Genomic DNA, 15646 nt, shown 5'->3' on the forward strand with positions numbered 1-15646 from the left:
AAACTCAGTGAAATTTTAATTGCACCAGAATGCACATGTACACCCCTGTTTATGTGCTAGCAGAATGCTTCCAGTGAAGGAGAAGAATAGTTCATTTCATAACACTAAGCGTCCAGGGAATAAAATGTCGTAATGGCAATTTCCCACCATCAAATCCTTTTTAGGTTTAAGTAATGTTGAAATGGCAGCATTTATTGCCCATCCTTTAGTTGCTCTGAGCACATTCAGAATCAACTACACCACCATGTACTGAACTCTTTTGTAGGTTAAATAACATAATATCCTTTCCAAAAGGACATTAGTGAACTTCTGTTTTCACAGCAATCCAGCACTTTCTACTGTCACTTTTCCTGACTACCCATCCATAATTTATTAAAACTTGCAACCTTTGGCTTGCTGGTTAGGTATCAAGATCCTTACATAACTATAGTGACTGAGGGATAAACATTTTATTTAATCAAATGCTAGATGGGAACAGTATATTTCAAATATGCAGGGGCACGCAATTTAATAAAGGTCAGTTGTTACAATAAAAGAAAACAATTGGCCCAGATTCTGTAAGTAGTGGAGAATTAACAGGGCTTGTTTGCCCGTAGACTCTGATTTGTACACTGCAAGTTATGGTTATCAATCCAAACAACCCGCAGCCTCGACAGGGGACCCAGGCTCTGTGGGAGCGAGGCACGAAACAGTGCCTGACTTCTCAACTTGATGCAAAAAACCTTACTGAGAGCGAGAGAAGGGGGGGGGGGGGGGGGGCGGGCGGCACCCTCGCCCCCAATAACAAGGGTTGGATGAAATTTTAGAACTCAAAATCTGAAATCTGCCCCTAACCCAACTCCAAAACTTTGGGACAAGCAGCCAACCCACTCCAAGGAGTCATATTCCCCTCCCAGCTTTTTGGGTTTAACTCACACATTGAGAAGTCTAGCATCTAAGGAACACAAGGGCAGCTTTGGGAGAAGGCAAGTGTTTCTCCCTTTCCCTCCCCGGGTCGAGGATTAGACCTCACTGTTGACAGACATAGGGAGGGGCAAGATGAGACAGGGATTTGAGAACAAGGATGAAAAAATTTTAAATCAAGATTTTGCCTGGCCAGGAGCTAGATTAGCGAGTACAAGCTCCAAATTATGACATAGGAAGAGAGTTTTGCATGACCTCAAGTCCACAGAGGGTAGAACATGGGAGATCAGCCAGGAATGTGTTGTCAGGGTCAAGTCTAGAGATAATGAAGGCACGAATGAAGGTATCAGCAGCAGATGAGTTGAATCAGGAATGAAGTATGGTTGATGAGATCAAAAGAGTTACGTACTAGTGTGGCTTTGTGCTCAGAAGCTCATCTCAGGGCCAAGTTTGGACCAGAGTTTATGGTGAGCACTGAGAACAATATTACACTGGGAGGAACCTCTGCTCATCAAGTACTGCATGTTGGACGTGTGATATGACAATTTAGACACACTGGAGGAGTCAAGAGAGGTGATGTTTGAGGTAGAGTTGGGCGGCACCAATGTACATGTGGAAACTAACAGTGTGTTTGTCAGATGATGTTGTGGAGGAGCAGCGTGTAGATGACAAGTAAAAAGGGCCCAAAGACATCTTTAAAAGACAACAATGGTGCAGTAGGAGGAAGAGAAGCCATTGCAGGTGACACTCTGGCTATGACTGGACAAGTAAGAATGGAACTAGGCAACCACGGCCCCACCTAACTGGATGATAGTGGAGAAGGATCAATTGACAATCACAGAACATAGAACATTACAGCGCAGTACAGGCCCTTCGGCCCTTGATGTTGCACTGACCAGTGGAACCAATTTAATGGCCCTCTAACCTAAACTATTCCAATATTATCCATATGCCTAACCAAAGACCATGTGAATGCCCTTAAAGAATCTACAACTGCTGTAGGCAGGGCATTCCACACCCTTAGTACCCTCCGAGTAAAGAACCTTCCTCTGACATCCGTCCTATATTTATCACCCCTCAATTTAAAGCTATGACCCCTCATGTTAGCCATCACCATCTGAGGAAAAAGGCTCTCACTGTCCACCCTATCTAATACTCTGATCATCTCATATGCCTCAATTAGGTCACCTCTGAACCTTCTTCTCTCTAATGAAAATAACCTCAAGTCCCTCAGCCTTTCCTCATAAGACCTTCCCACCATACCAGGCAACATCCTGGTAAACCTCCTCTGCACCCTTTCCAATGCTTCCACATCTTTCTTATAATGCGGCGACCAGAACTGTACGCAATACTCTAAGTGCAGCCACACCAGAGTTTTGTACAGCTGCAACATGATTTCACGGCTCCGAAATTCAATCCCTCTACCAATAAAAGCTAACACACTGTAGGCCTTCTCAACAACCTTATCAACTTGGGTGCCAACTTTCAGGGATCTATGCACACGTACACAGAGATCTCTCTGCTCATTCACACTACCAAGAGTCCTTCCATTAGCCCAATACTTTGTAATCCTGTTACTCCTTCTGTAACCCTATTACCCCTTGATTGGTCAAAGTCTGACCAATCATGTCACAGTCTGCAACATACACTATCTAGCCATAATGGATATTGAAAAATGGGCAATGTGCCATCCAACTTCTAGACTCATTGTCTTTGCATCAAATTTTGTTTTTTAAACCCTGTACATGAACAGATTTCTACACGAGGGATGACATGCACTTTCAGTTAACTATTGTACAATTAGCACTGTATTTGATTTACTGTCACATGCATTGGGATACAGTGAAAAGTATTGTTTCTTGTGCGCTATACAACCAAAGCATGCCGTTCATAGAAAAGGAAAGGAGAGAGTGCAGAATGTAGTGTTACTGTCAGAGATCAAGTGTACAAGACAGAATTAGAAGGTATGCTGGGCACAGCTTGCAAGAAGTTGCCTCGCTCTGGCACCATCTTGAGAAAAAACAATGTAACAAAAAGAACTGTAAAATAATTTAGGACCTTGTTGAAGTTGCTTCTCAGTTGCAGGCATAAGTATTCGATTTAAGAAATGCTTAGACGTTTTGGAATTCTAAAATTATACTGCCATTAGACAGCAAAATATGGATTTGTCTAGACTTAATATATAAAAGTTCTAGTTAAAGATGACACTCAGTAAAGATGCACTTAATAAACAGTGCAGTATATCAATACCAGACCACAATGTTAATAGGAATAAACATTCTTCAACTCAAACAAAAAACCAAACTGTATAAATATATACAAACTGTTCTAGAAGATAAATGGCAAACATCAAACCAAAAAACAAACAAAAAGAATATCCAGCATATCCCTCCAAAGACTTGAATGTTTTAATGACTAGAATTCAGAATCATTGAGTAATTGCACCTGTTTTCGATTTCCACTGGCTATTTGTTCGGCAGTTTCACAAAAAGTAAACAGGATGTGGACTACAAAGGATCGCCTGTACTCGAGAGTTCAAAATCAACCTCCCAGGACAAAGAATTTATCACCACATACTAAACAAATGAGTGCTTCCACATATACCAAAATATTTTTCAAAAATCCATTTGAATGCACTGATGAAATAATATAAAAATGTGGTTATACCACACTTGGATTGTTTTACAATCCAAATGCACATCATCAATTTCCCCTGTAATCTCACGTAAAAAGTTAGTATACTGCTACCAGATCCGTCATAATATAAAACCATTCCGATGGAGGTAAACTGTCAGTAATGTAACAAATTAAAATCAAACAGGAATGCGTGTTTAAGTGGCAGTAGGCTTAGAAGGCACACCATAGCAGGAATACGATCTATTCAGATTGTACATTTTTTTTTAATTCATTTTTTTTTTAGAAAGGGTATAGATGCTGCTGGTTAGGCAATAAATGTTGGCCTATCCCTAATTGCCCCCGAGAAGGTGGTAGTATGTTGCCTTCTTGAACCGTTGCAATCCAAGGAAGGGAGTCCAGAATTTTGACTTGGTGACAGTGAAGGAACAGTGATATAGCTCCAAGTCAAGATGGTGTGCAACTTGAAGGGAAAATTGCAGGTATTGATGTTCCCATATATCTGCTGCCGTTGTTCTTCTGAGTTTAGAAGGTGCTGTCCAAGTAGCCTTGTGAATTGCTGCACGTATCTTGTAGGTAATACACACTGCTGTCACTGGGCATTGGTGGTGGAGGCAAACGGAATGCTTTATTGTGTCAAGCTTCTCGAGTGTCATTAGACCTGCATTCATCCAGGCAAGTGGAGAATATTTCATTGCATTCCTGATTTGTGCCTTGTAGATAGTGGGCAGGCTTTGGAGAGTTAAGAGGTGGGTTATTCTCTACAGAGTCCCCATTCAACCTCTGATGTGTTCTTGTAGCCATAGTATTTAAATAGCTAGTCCAGTTGAGTTTCTCATCAATGGTAACCTTCAGGATGTTGACAGTGGGGATTCAGCGAAAGTAATGATGGAAGGAAAATCATTGACGCGACAGCTAAAAATGGGTGGGCCAAGGACACAATCCTGAGAAACTCTGCAGTTATCCAAGGGTGAACAGATGTAATTGCCTATTAGTGCTTATTCATAGTGTCAGTACAGACTCATGGCAACAATTCAAGAGTCCCACTCTGCTATGAAAAACCAAAAGGTGAAGGAAAAATATTTTTCCTTATGTCAAAAAGGTATGAGATTATGGGTGGGATTCTCTGGCCATCCCCTCCATTCCACCTCTCCCCGCCCCCACCGCCCCACCTCCCCACCCCCACCCGCAGCATGTCTCTCAGTGGCAGGAGGTGGCCTGCCATTGGCTGTCTCCCAGATTGCCTGGATCCATTACAGTTTGCTTACCACTGCAACAGGTCCACAGCAGACGCCATCTCCCTGGCCCTACGTTCAACCCTAGAACACACAGATAACAAAGACACCTATGTCAGACTCCTATTTACTGACTACAGCTCAGCCTTCAACACCTAAGAAACTCATCTCCAAACTCCTTGGCCTGGGGCTCAGCTCCTCCCTCTGAGGCTGAATCCTACACTTCCTAACCCACAGACTGCAATCAGTAAGGATACGCAACAACATCTCCTCCACGATCATCCTCAACAGTGGTGCCCCACAAAGGCTATACTCCTTAAACATCTACGACTGCGTGGCCAAACTCCCCTCCAAATCAATTTTCATGTTTGCTGATGACACCACCGCAGTGGGTTGGATCTCAAACAATGAAAAGACGGAGTACAATGAAAAGAGATAGAAATTCTGGTGAACTGGTGCAAAACAATAATTTCTTTCTCAATGTCAACAAAATGAAAATAGTCATTGACTTCAGGAAGAGTAATGGAGGACATTACCCCCTCTCTACATCAACAGGGATGATGTGCAACTGGTGGAAAGCTTCAACCTTCTAGGTGTTCAGATCGCCAGCAACTTGTCCTGCTCCAACCATGTTGACGCAATGGTTGAAGCTACTTTCTCAGGAGGCTAAGAAAATTTGGAATGTCTGTTACGACTTTCACCAACTTTTATAGATGCACTATAGAAAGCATCCTTTCCAGATGTATCATACCTTAGAATGGCTCCTGTTCTATCCAAGACCTCAAAAAACTATAAAGGGTCATGAACGAAGCCCAGTCCATCACACAAACCAGCCTCCCATCCACTGGATGTCTATACTTCCGGCTGCCCCTGAAAAGTAGCCAGCATAATTAGGGACCCCGTGCGCTCCAGATATTCTCTCTTCCACCTTCTTCCGTCAGGATAAAAATACAAAGTCTGAGGCTACGTACCAACCGACTCAAGAACAACTTTTTCCCTGCTGCTGTCAGACTTTTGAATGGACTTACCGCAACGAAGTTCATCTTTCTCTACACCCCAGCTATGACTGTAACACTGCATTCTGCACCCTCTCCTTCCCTTCTCCATGAATGGTATACTTTGTCCTTATAGTGCACAAGAAACAATACTTTTCACCGTATACTAATACACGTGACAATAATAAATCAAATCAGTCAATGCGATTTCCCGTTGAATTCAGCCACACTGCTACGAAACTCATGGCGGGGCTTCGCCATCAGTAGAACCAGAAGATCCGCCAGCGGAGGGGGAAATATTGTGGCGAGTGGTGGAGAATGAGATTTCAACACTATAATTTAAACACAGGTGTTCATAAACATAGTTTTTGTTCTCTGGTCAGAATGCCAGGCCCATTGTACTAACTATACCACATGAATGATCCTGCTCATGATTTCAGAATGTTTAGGTGACATCTAAATTCATTAGCTTGTTCTGTCTATCTGCAAACAGCTGGGCCCTGTGTATTAATATATGTAGCTTCCAGTCAGAAAGAACATGTACATACACTGCGCCTATTTCATCTAAACGAAGTAAGTGACAGCCACTTGCTGACTGATTCCTCAGGGCAAAACCTTGACCAATCAGGGTCAAGCTGTGTGGTTTATATGTCAAACAATGCTTGGCAGTTAATTACCAGTCACCTGGTGCCATCTCCATGGCAACACCTCAATCAGAGTCTACCTACCAATCAGCATTTTCTTCTTGCACAGTATAAATTGTTTTCTCTTTATATCAGTATTTTTGTTGTGTTCTGATGAGTGCAAGTTATAAAGCTTCAGCATGTCTTTTTTTCAGCCATACCGAGGTAACATTGCTACCAACTCCCAGCACTCCTCTTTACTTACAATGAGACCAGGCCCACCATCAATGATACTGCCCCATTTATAGTTGGGCAAATTCAAGTAAACCATCTCCTCTTTGTTAGCTCCTCCTTTATAGTATTCATATTTTTATGTCTATTAATAATTTTATTCTAATAAATACTCCAATGGGCATCAACATTTTTTTTAAGCAAGAGGGCAATGTGTGGGGTTGACAACAGCAAACTAGGGGGGCAAAATTCAGTTAGAACTTGACTGCTGATTTATACTAGTAGGTATCCCGTTGAACCTGCTTGTTCAAGATTTCCTTCTCAGAACTCAAAAGGTTCAGGAAAATTACAGTAGCAAAGACTAGATCTTAGCAATAATTCTCCTCATGGCACTAAATCAAAGGTAAGCTATTCATTTCAACAATTATATTCATTCTCTGCCAGTCTGATTAAAAGCTACTGGTAGTCCTAAGTAATTATGTGCAGATTTCACTAATCAGTAGTGTAAAAATAGCCATCTGAAGCAATCTAAAATAGGTCTCAACATAATAGAATGTAGTCCAACCAAAAAATGATCTGTTAAAGCTTTATGTAATAAAATGCATCCTGCACCATTGTACTGATCACAGCTGATGAAGCACTGGATGAAGTTCAGAGAGGCATCAAAACAAGGGGACCAACTGATGAAAGGAATGAAATTTGCAGGTGACCAGGCATAACAGGAGGTTGACAGCGTCGCTTGGATAGAATAAATGAAGTTGTTAAAAAAAAGAAATAAAAGTTAATGTAAAAAAGGTGAAAGTTATGAAGATTGGAGGAAATATTGGTGGGAAAGTAGAGGTTAAGATAAATGATCAATAGCTGAAGCAGGTTCACAGATTAAGAACCTGGGAAGAATCTATAAAGAAATAGAGCTAGAATAACAATAGCAAAGAATATGTTCCCAAAATATAATGAGTTGCTCAGCTGAAGAATGAGTAGTGATTTTAAGAAAGAATTTCAAGACTGTGGTTTGGGATGTCTTGTATGCAGCTGAAATGTGGACCTTGCGAAAAGCAGACATCTGAAGATTGGAAAAGTTGTGAAGTGTGGCTCAGGAGAAGACAAGAGCAATTAAGAAATTCTCAGGATGATGGAGGAGGAAAGATTGTTAGTGAATTTCATCAAGTAAAGGCAACAAGGCTGGACTGGCCACAATCTAAGGGGGAAGTTTACAGGGATGCAGACTAAGAGGAAGAAAAAGATCTTAATGATTTTAGACAACTTGAAATTGAAAATGGGAGATTCCTACAAGCAACTAAAGAGATAACGGTAAAACCACGAAATGCAGAGAAATGAGCTGAGGGGCTGCCCTTGGGCAGATCGTTACTACAACTGTATTCTATATGACAGCAACAGAACCAAAAGTATAGATGGATCATTAACATTCTCCTTTGCAAGATCTTACCCCTTATAGGTGGCACACCCTTCAATTGTGAAATATACATGTCATTTAGTTCTATTTTACATTTGTTCATGCAACAAGCAGGTTATTGACAAAATGCTCCAAAAGCTCGTAAAATACAAAACCACAAAAAGACATGTTCCATTCAAACCAACTGCTACACAGCTGCCTTGGCAAGGCAGTCGCTAAACGATCTTATCTAAATGTGAGGCAGGTAAGCCTTCAAACCCTGGCAGATTAATATTATTTCACATACAGCATTGTGCTACTTATCTGAAATACTACAGCAGATCAAATCAGGTCATTAGTATTCAGTATTTATGAACTCTCCAATACAAAATACTGCAGTACACAATGTAGACATGTTTTGCAACATGTATTTAATCTGTGTAACAAACAAGTACTGTATAATTGATTAGGGTACATCTTTTACACAAAGACTAAAAATAGATTTGAACTGGTGATTCAAATTATCAGGAAAGGTAGCCAACTGAAACAGCACAAGTTATTTCTTCAGATGCTGACTGACGTTTCTCTTTCCAGTTTGCTGTTATTCACTGAATTCTGCCTGTTCCAAAGGGATATTTATACCTTTGGGTTTGTAATTTCTGTGGGCATGTCGTAACATTTGCACGTCAGAAATATCATTATCAGACCAAGTCATTTGACAGATTTTCAATGAAGTTACCTTAGGCAAGATGGTGCTTTGCAGTTTAAGTTTATTGCTAGTGTCACAAGTAGTCTTACATTAACACTGTAATGAAGTTGCTGTGAAAATCCCCTAGTTACCACACTCCAACACCTGTTCAGGAGAATTTAGTGCGGCCAATGCACCTAACTAGCATGTCTTTTGGACTTTGGGAGGAAACCGGAGCACTCAGAGGAAACCCACGCAGACGCGAGGAGAACGTACAGACTCAACACAGACAATGACTCAAACCGGGAATCAAATCCACTGAGGCAGCAGTGCTAATCACTGTGCCACCGTTAAACCAAGTAAGATCCTGCAGGATTGCGCATGGAAACATTTCAGGAAAGCTGAAACACAAAAGAACTTGAGCTTTGCTATGTCCTCCTCTCAACATTATGAAAACAGCAACCAAGCATTGGGGTTACCATAATTTAATTGAAAAACCTAAGTAGCATTTTAACACCATACTGATACCATTTTATGGTTTCACTAATGGAGAAAGCAAGTCAGTCATTAATCATTTGGTAGTAAAAGTTATTTGTCTTGCACTCACCTTAGTAGCTCTATAATCCATCGAGTATGCGCTTGAATTACATATATATGTTACTTAGTCAATGCAAGTTCGTGATATTTGAATATTCCATTATTTTCACAGAATCTCTAAAGTGCAGAAGGAGGCCATTCTGCCCATTTGGTCTGTGCCAACTCTCCAACAGACCATCCTGCCCAGGACACTTTGCAAGAATATCACTACAAGGGGAAAACAACAGTTTACACTGTAGATTGGCTGGCAAGTCGACTCTAATTGGTAGAGATGTTGCTATGGAGAAGGCACCAGGTGACTGATGGTTAACTGCCAGGCATTGTATGGAATTTAAGTTGGGTAGTTTGTTCCTGATTGTTAAATATACTTACCAACTTAAAGCATCTTGAAGCAGCTCTATAATAGAGTATGTGCTTGAATTACATATATGCTACTCCGTCAATGCAAGTGCGTGATGTTTGAATATTTCACTACTTTCATAGAATCTCTAAAGTGCAGAAGGAGGCCATTCTACCCATTTGGTCTGCACCAACTCTCCAACAGACCATCCTACCCAGGTCCACCAAATACTCTATCCCCATAAATCTCTCGAACTTGCACGTCTTTGGACACTATGAGTAAATTTGGCGTGGCCAATAAACCTAACCTACACATCTTTGGACTGTGCGAGGAAACCCATATAGATATGGGGTGAATATGCAAACTCCATCCAAAGCTAGAATTGAACTGTGTCCCTGATGCTGCTGGGCAGCAGTGCTAACCACTGTGTCACCCATATAGGCATCTTTCTGACAACACAGTGCAATGGTCTGGGGGAGACAATTTCATTTCATAAAGACCAGGTTTTTTGATTTGATTTATTATTGTCACATATACTAGTATACAGTGAGAAGTATTGTTCCTTGCGCACTATACCGTACATCAAGAAAGAAATGAGATTCTAACACTACATTCTGCACTATCATAGCTAGGGTGTAGAGAAAGATCACTTAATGCAAGGTAGGTCCATTCAAAAGTCTGATGGCAGCAGGGAAGAAGTGGTTCTTCAGTCGGTTGGTACATGACCTCAAGACGTGTATCTTTTTCCCAACGGAAGAAGGTGGAAGAGAGAATGTCTGGGGTGCACAGGATCCTTGATTATACTGGCTGCTTTTTCGAGGCAGCAGGCAGTGTAGACAAGAGTCAATGGCTGGAGGCTGGTTAGCATGATGGTTTGGGCTACATTCATAAACATTACATACAAAGCTTTACTTTGTAAACAGTGATTTATATTATGTTTCTATAATTGGAAGCCTGGTTTACAATAATACATTTTTAAATAATTTTACTGACCCATATATTAATATTTGTGTCATAGCTATTTCCAAGTGCCCATAATGTAAAAGGGACAGAAGCTCTTAAAAAGGACACAAGATTTTACAGCCTCACTCGAGCTAGACCGGAAATTCCCACCTGGGGTCAACGATGATTTCCATTGTCGGACCCTGGCTGCCCCAATTCCGAGGTGGGCGAGATGGCAGAGTTCCAACCACGGAATGGATTTGCATATCTTACTTTCTGCCAAGAGCTAATTTAGAATAGTAAGCATAAATCATAGCATATGGAAATTTTTAAAAAAAATAACATTTCCTCTCATAGAAGGTGAAAATGACCACTTTCCTACATTAATCCAGAGTACGCACATTAACGCAATCCGTATTAATAACCAAATCAATTTGGAAGGGGTTGATTCTTATATCATCCCCTATATTCAAGGTGATTCAATAATATATAGCCTAGACAGCAGATGGCAAGTCATTTCCCAATGAGGGCAGGCCAGTCTGAATGTCAATCAACACTGGATTTCATTTTCTGATTGGGAGTTTAATATTCCTCTTCTCCACAACCTCAGGCAAAATGAATTCTCATTGATACGTGATTTATTCTCATATTCAACTAATAATTTTCATGTATTCCACGAAGGTGTACATGCCAAGAGACGTTCAGCATTTTTAGGCCCATGCTAATACACAAACATCAATACTGCTCCAGGCTCCTTCCTCCCATCATTGCCACAAGGTATCAATACAATTTATATTTAGGATTCTGTTAACAGTATACTTACATAACAAATATCAGAGATATGCATAATTTGTCAATGAAAGTGTTTAAAGTTGACTTATTTAGTGTCACAAGTAGGCTTACATTACACTGCAATGAAGTTATGTGAAAATCCCCTAGTCGCCACACTGACGCCTATTCGGGTACATTGAGGGAGAAGTTAGCACCTAACCAGCACGTCTTTTCAGACTGTAGGGGGAAACTTGTGCAGACATGGGGAGAATGTGCTGTGTTTGCAATCATGACCTGCTTCTGGTCTTTCAAATCTCTTTCAAACTATGCATTAATAGGAGATAAGCATAGAATCATTCTTATGGATCTCCTTTCCCTTCTGCTTCCATGGAAAACCAAATACAATCACAATCACACTGTCAGGACAGGATAAAATCATGAGCCATCATTTGACATTGTTACACACACTTTTGAATTGTGCTGAAATCATTTCAAGTTCAGTGTGATACTCCTATGCAATTAATATGCCAGAAGATGGCAGTGACATATATCCTAAGGACAAGATGTCACTTAGACAGCTTGGAACGCTTTCAGTAATCTAACCTGCTGCACAGTTCCCCATAATTTGTGAGCTGCTAATTAATCTTCCTATTTTCTGGGATTTCAAATTTGAGAGTTCCTTTTAATTTGAATGCCATGCTCTGTTGCTGATGCATCAGCCATGACTCGTACATTTCTATTGCACAGAAACAAGTCAAATGCCACAAGTTCCTGACAGCAACATTGATTACAACTGACCTCTTCCTGCCCTCGTGAAATCTGGAAAGAAGTTTTCTACTTAATGTAAGCCATGTCAATACAAAAGGCCTGTATTTCATGAATATTTTATGGCAAAATAGAAAACTGCTTTCATACGCTTTGCCTCGAGAACTTCTGAAAACAGTCTGTATTCAAGATGCTAATGAAAGCACAAAGACTATATTCAGATTCTAATTTTCAGACAATCGCTGTACCAAAAAGCAGCAGCTGAACAACTAAAACAAAAACAAAAGGCAATCTCGCATCAAATAAAAATGGGCATTACTTCAGCACATAATTATATGTACTTAACATCATATCTGCTTTTGAATTATCACCAAAATGCCACATACTGAAGAACATTATAGAAAGCATGGACTGAAACACTTTAGAGTCCCCAGTCTAGGATCTCATGGTCACTGCACACTTTATTGAAACATGGCAAAGGTTCCATGCTGACATAGCTCCTTCCAAGTTCATTAATGCAAGAGGAACTTAAGATTCAGAAGGGAGGTTGAAGTACAAGCCAGTGGTGTCAGCCATGGTAGCACTCTCACCTGAATCAGAAGGTTCCAGGTTCAAGTCCCATTCCAGAACTTGAGACAAAAATCAAGGCTTGACGTTCCAGTGCAATACTGAGGAAGGGTGGCACTGGCAGAAGTGCAGTCTTTGGGATGAGACATTAAAAGCTGAAGTCCCCAACTGCCTTTTTAGGTGGATGTAAAAGATCACTGTAGGGATTCTAATGGTTCTAACCCATAGCACAATCTCAGAGAAGAGGAGGGGAAATTGTCTTGTGTCCTGGTCAATATTTACCCCTCAATAACATGAAAACATGATCTGGTCATTGTACATTGCTGTTTGTAGAAGTTGGCTGTGTGCATTTTGGCTACTGCATTTCCTGCGTTACAACAGTGACTACACTTGAACGTAAGCACTTTGCGGCATTCAGTAGTTGTGGAAAGTGCTGCATAAATGCAAATCTTTTTCTTTTCTAGTGTGAATAGGAATAGCAGAGGTCCTTTATTCTAACATGGGACCTGCACTTTTACTGTATATCAGCATGAATTTGAGCTCGATTCAGTACAATATTTTACTCTACCCAAAAGCATTGCGGTGCTGTGCAATTCCAGTAATTAGTGGTCAACTATCATTTAATTTTGAGATGGAGTTTTTAGTAATTGACTTCTGGTGCAGATTCTCAGGCCGTACAGATTGCATGTATTATAATCATGCATCAAAAGCTGTGGGGTCTTTATTTATCTTTGCTCCTATTAACCCTCATATTGCAAATGCTAGTTTATTAAGGATATAATTTGATTATGGTGGCTTAACCTAGGTTCCCTTTGGCTTCCCCTTTTAAAGCCTATGGCCATTTCTAAACTTCGTGGAGAGATGAACAATTTCTGCAAAGATATTTTGAAGATTTTTATTGCAACAAGATTACTTCCTTTTCAATTTTCTATAATTCCCATTGGTAAATGTTATAGAACATTACAGCGCAGTACAGGCCCTTTGGCCCTCGATGTTGCAGCGACTTGTGTAAAGCCCGTCTAACCTACACTATTCCAATATTGTCCATATGTTTATCCAATGACCGCTTAAATGCCCTTAATGTTGGCGAATCCACTACTGTTGCAGGCAGGGCATTCCACACTCTTACTACTCTGAGTAAAGAACCTACCTCTGACATCTGTCCGATATCTATCACCCCTTAATTTAAAGCTATGTCCTGTCATGTTAGCCATCTCCATCTGAGGAAAAAGATTCACACTGACCACCCTATCTAATCCTCTGATCATCTTATAGGCCTCAATTAGGTCACCTCTTAACCTGCTTCTCTCTAACGAAAACAACCTCAAGTTCCTCAGCCTTTCCTCATAAGACCTTCCCATCATACTAGGCAACATCCCGGTAAATCTCCTCTGCACCCTTTCCAATGCTTCCACATCCTTCTTATAATGCGGTGAGCAGAACTGTACACAATACTCCATGTGCGGCCGCACCAGAGTTTTGTACAGCTGCAACATGACCTCATGGCTCCTAAACTCAATCCCTCTACCAATAAAAGCTAACACACCATACACCTTCTTAACAATCCTATCAACCTGGGTGCCAACTTTCAGGGATCTATGCACATGGACACCGAGATCTCTCTAGTCAACCACACTACCAAGTAACTTACCATTAGCCCAGTACTCTGTATTCCTATTACTCCTTCCAAATTGAATCACTTCACACTTTTCCATATTAAACTCTATTTGCTACCTCTCAGCCCAGCTCTGCAGCATATCTATGTCTCCGTAACCTGTAATATCCTTCTGCACTGTCCACAATTCCACTGACTTTAGTGTCATCTACAAATTTACTAACCCATCCTTCTACACCCTCGTCCAGGTCATTTATAAAAATGACAGTGTGGCCCCAAAACAGATCCTTGTGGTACACCACTAGTGACTGAACTCCAGAATGAACATTTCCCATCAACCACCACTCTGTCTTCTTGCAGCTAGCCAATTTCTGATCCAAACTGCTAAATCACCCTCAATCCCATGCCTCCATATCTTCTGCAATAGCTTACCATGGGGAACCTTATCAAACGCTTTGCTGAAATCCATGCACACCACATCAACTGCTTTACTGTAGGAACTCACCAAAGCTCCTTAAACAGCACTTTCCAAACCCACAACTGTTACTATCTAGAAGAACAAGGTAGCAGACACGTGGGAATACCAGCACCTATAAGTTCTCCTGCAAGACAAACATTATCCTGACTTGGAAATATTACCACCGTTCCTTCACTGTCACTGGGTCAAAATCCTGGACTTCCTTCCCTAACAACACAATGGATGTAGCTACACCTCACAGATTGCAGCAGTTCAAGAAAGTAACTCATCACCACCTTCTCAAAAGGCATTTAAGGATGGGCAATAAAGGCTGGCCTAGTCAGCAACACCCACATCCCATCAATGAATAGAAATAAAAACATAAAATGGAAGTCCAAGATTAAAAACATTTATGAAAACTGTAAATCAATTCTGCAAAGACCGCAAGTTAATTTACATGTTTTTTTTCCACACAGGTTACAATCCAACACGTAGCGTTATCTAGTGCAAATGAATGTTGCTGTGATGCATACCCATCAGATGTACAGATCTGGAGGATTTCAGGAATGGAGTTGCAAAAAGGGAACCTCTCCAATAAAAATCTGAATTGCAGGAAAACATCTCACTGAATTCAAGGCCAGCTATCTAGGCAACAGCATACACTGCAACTGTTATATATTGATGGCTAATGATGTCTGAAGGAGGAGATACAAACTTGGTGCCAGTGATAGAACCTTAAATAGGGGAGCTTCAGAGCATGCTGTAATTTGACACTCCCTGTGGACAAAAAGTCTATAACATCTGAAAACAGTCCCTTCAAAATCAATGCATTTCAACTTAAACCAGCTGCGCTTTCCTAAACTGTGCAATCAGCCCTCAGTCATTCCTCT

At 40.8% G+C, this 15646-nt stretch overlaps 1 protein-coding gene across 12 annotated transcripts in view; it reads right to left on the bottom strand.

Annotated features, from left to right (window-relative positions):
* Window positions 1–15646, bottom strand: part of hdac4 (histone deacetylase 4) — a 399164-nt gene that overhangs the window by 198700 nt on the left and 184818 nt on the right. The window contains exon 1 of one of the 12 annotated variants that reach the window (XM_080198754.1): window positions 10753–10772. The exons of the other annotated variants lie outside the window; for them this stretch is intronic. The gene's annotated coding sequence lies outside the window, so the exon portion shown is untranslated. Of the gene's footprint in view, window positions 1–10752; window positions 10773–15646 lie in introns of those variants that run through there. 12 annotated transcript variants of the gene reach the window in all.

The sequence above is a fragment of the Carcharhinus amblyrhynchos genome, chromosome 11 (assembly GCF_965287045.1).
Source record: "Carcharhinus amblyrhynchos chromosome 11, sCarAmb.v2.hapA, whole genome shotgun sequence".
In the NCBI taxonomy this organism is placed as follows: Eukaryota; Metazoa; Chordata; class Chondrichthyes; order Carcharhiniformes; family Carcharhinidae; genus Carcharhinus; species Carcharhinus amblyrhynchos.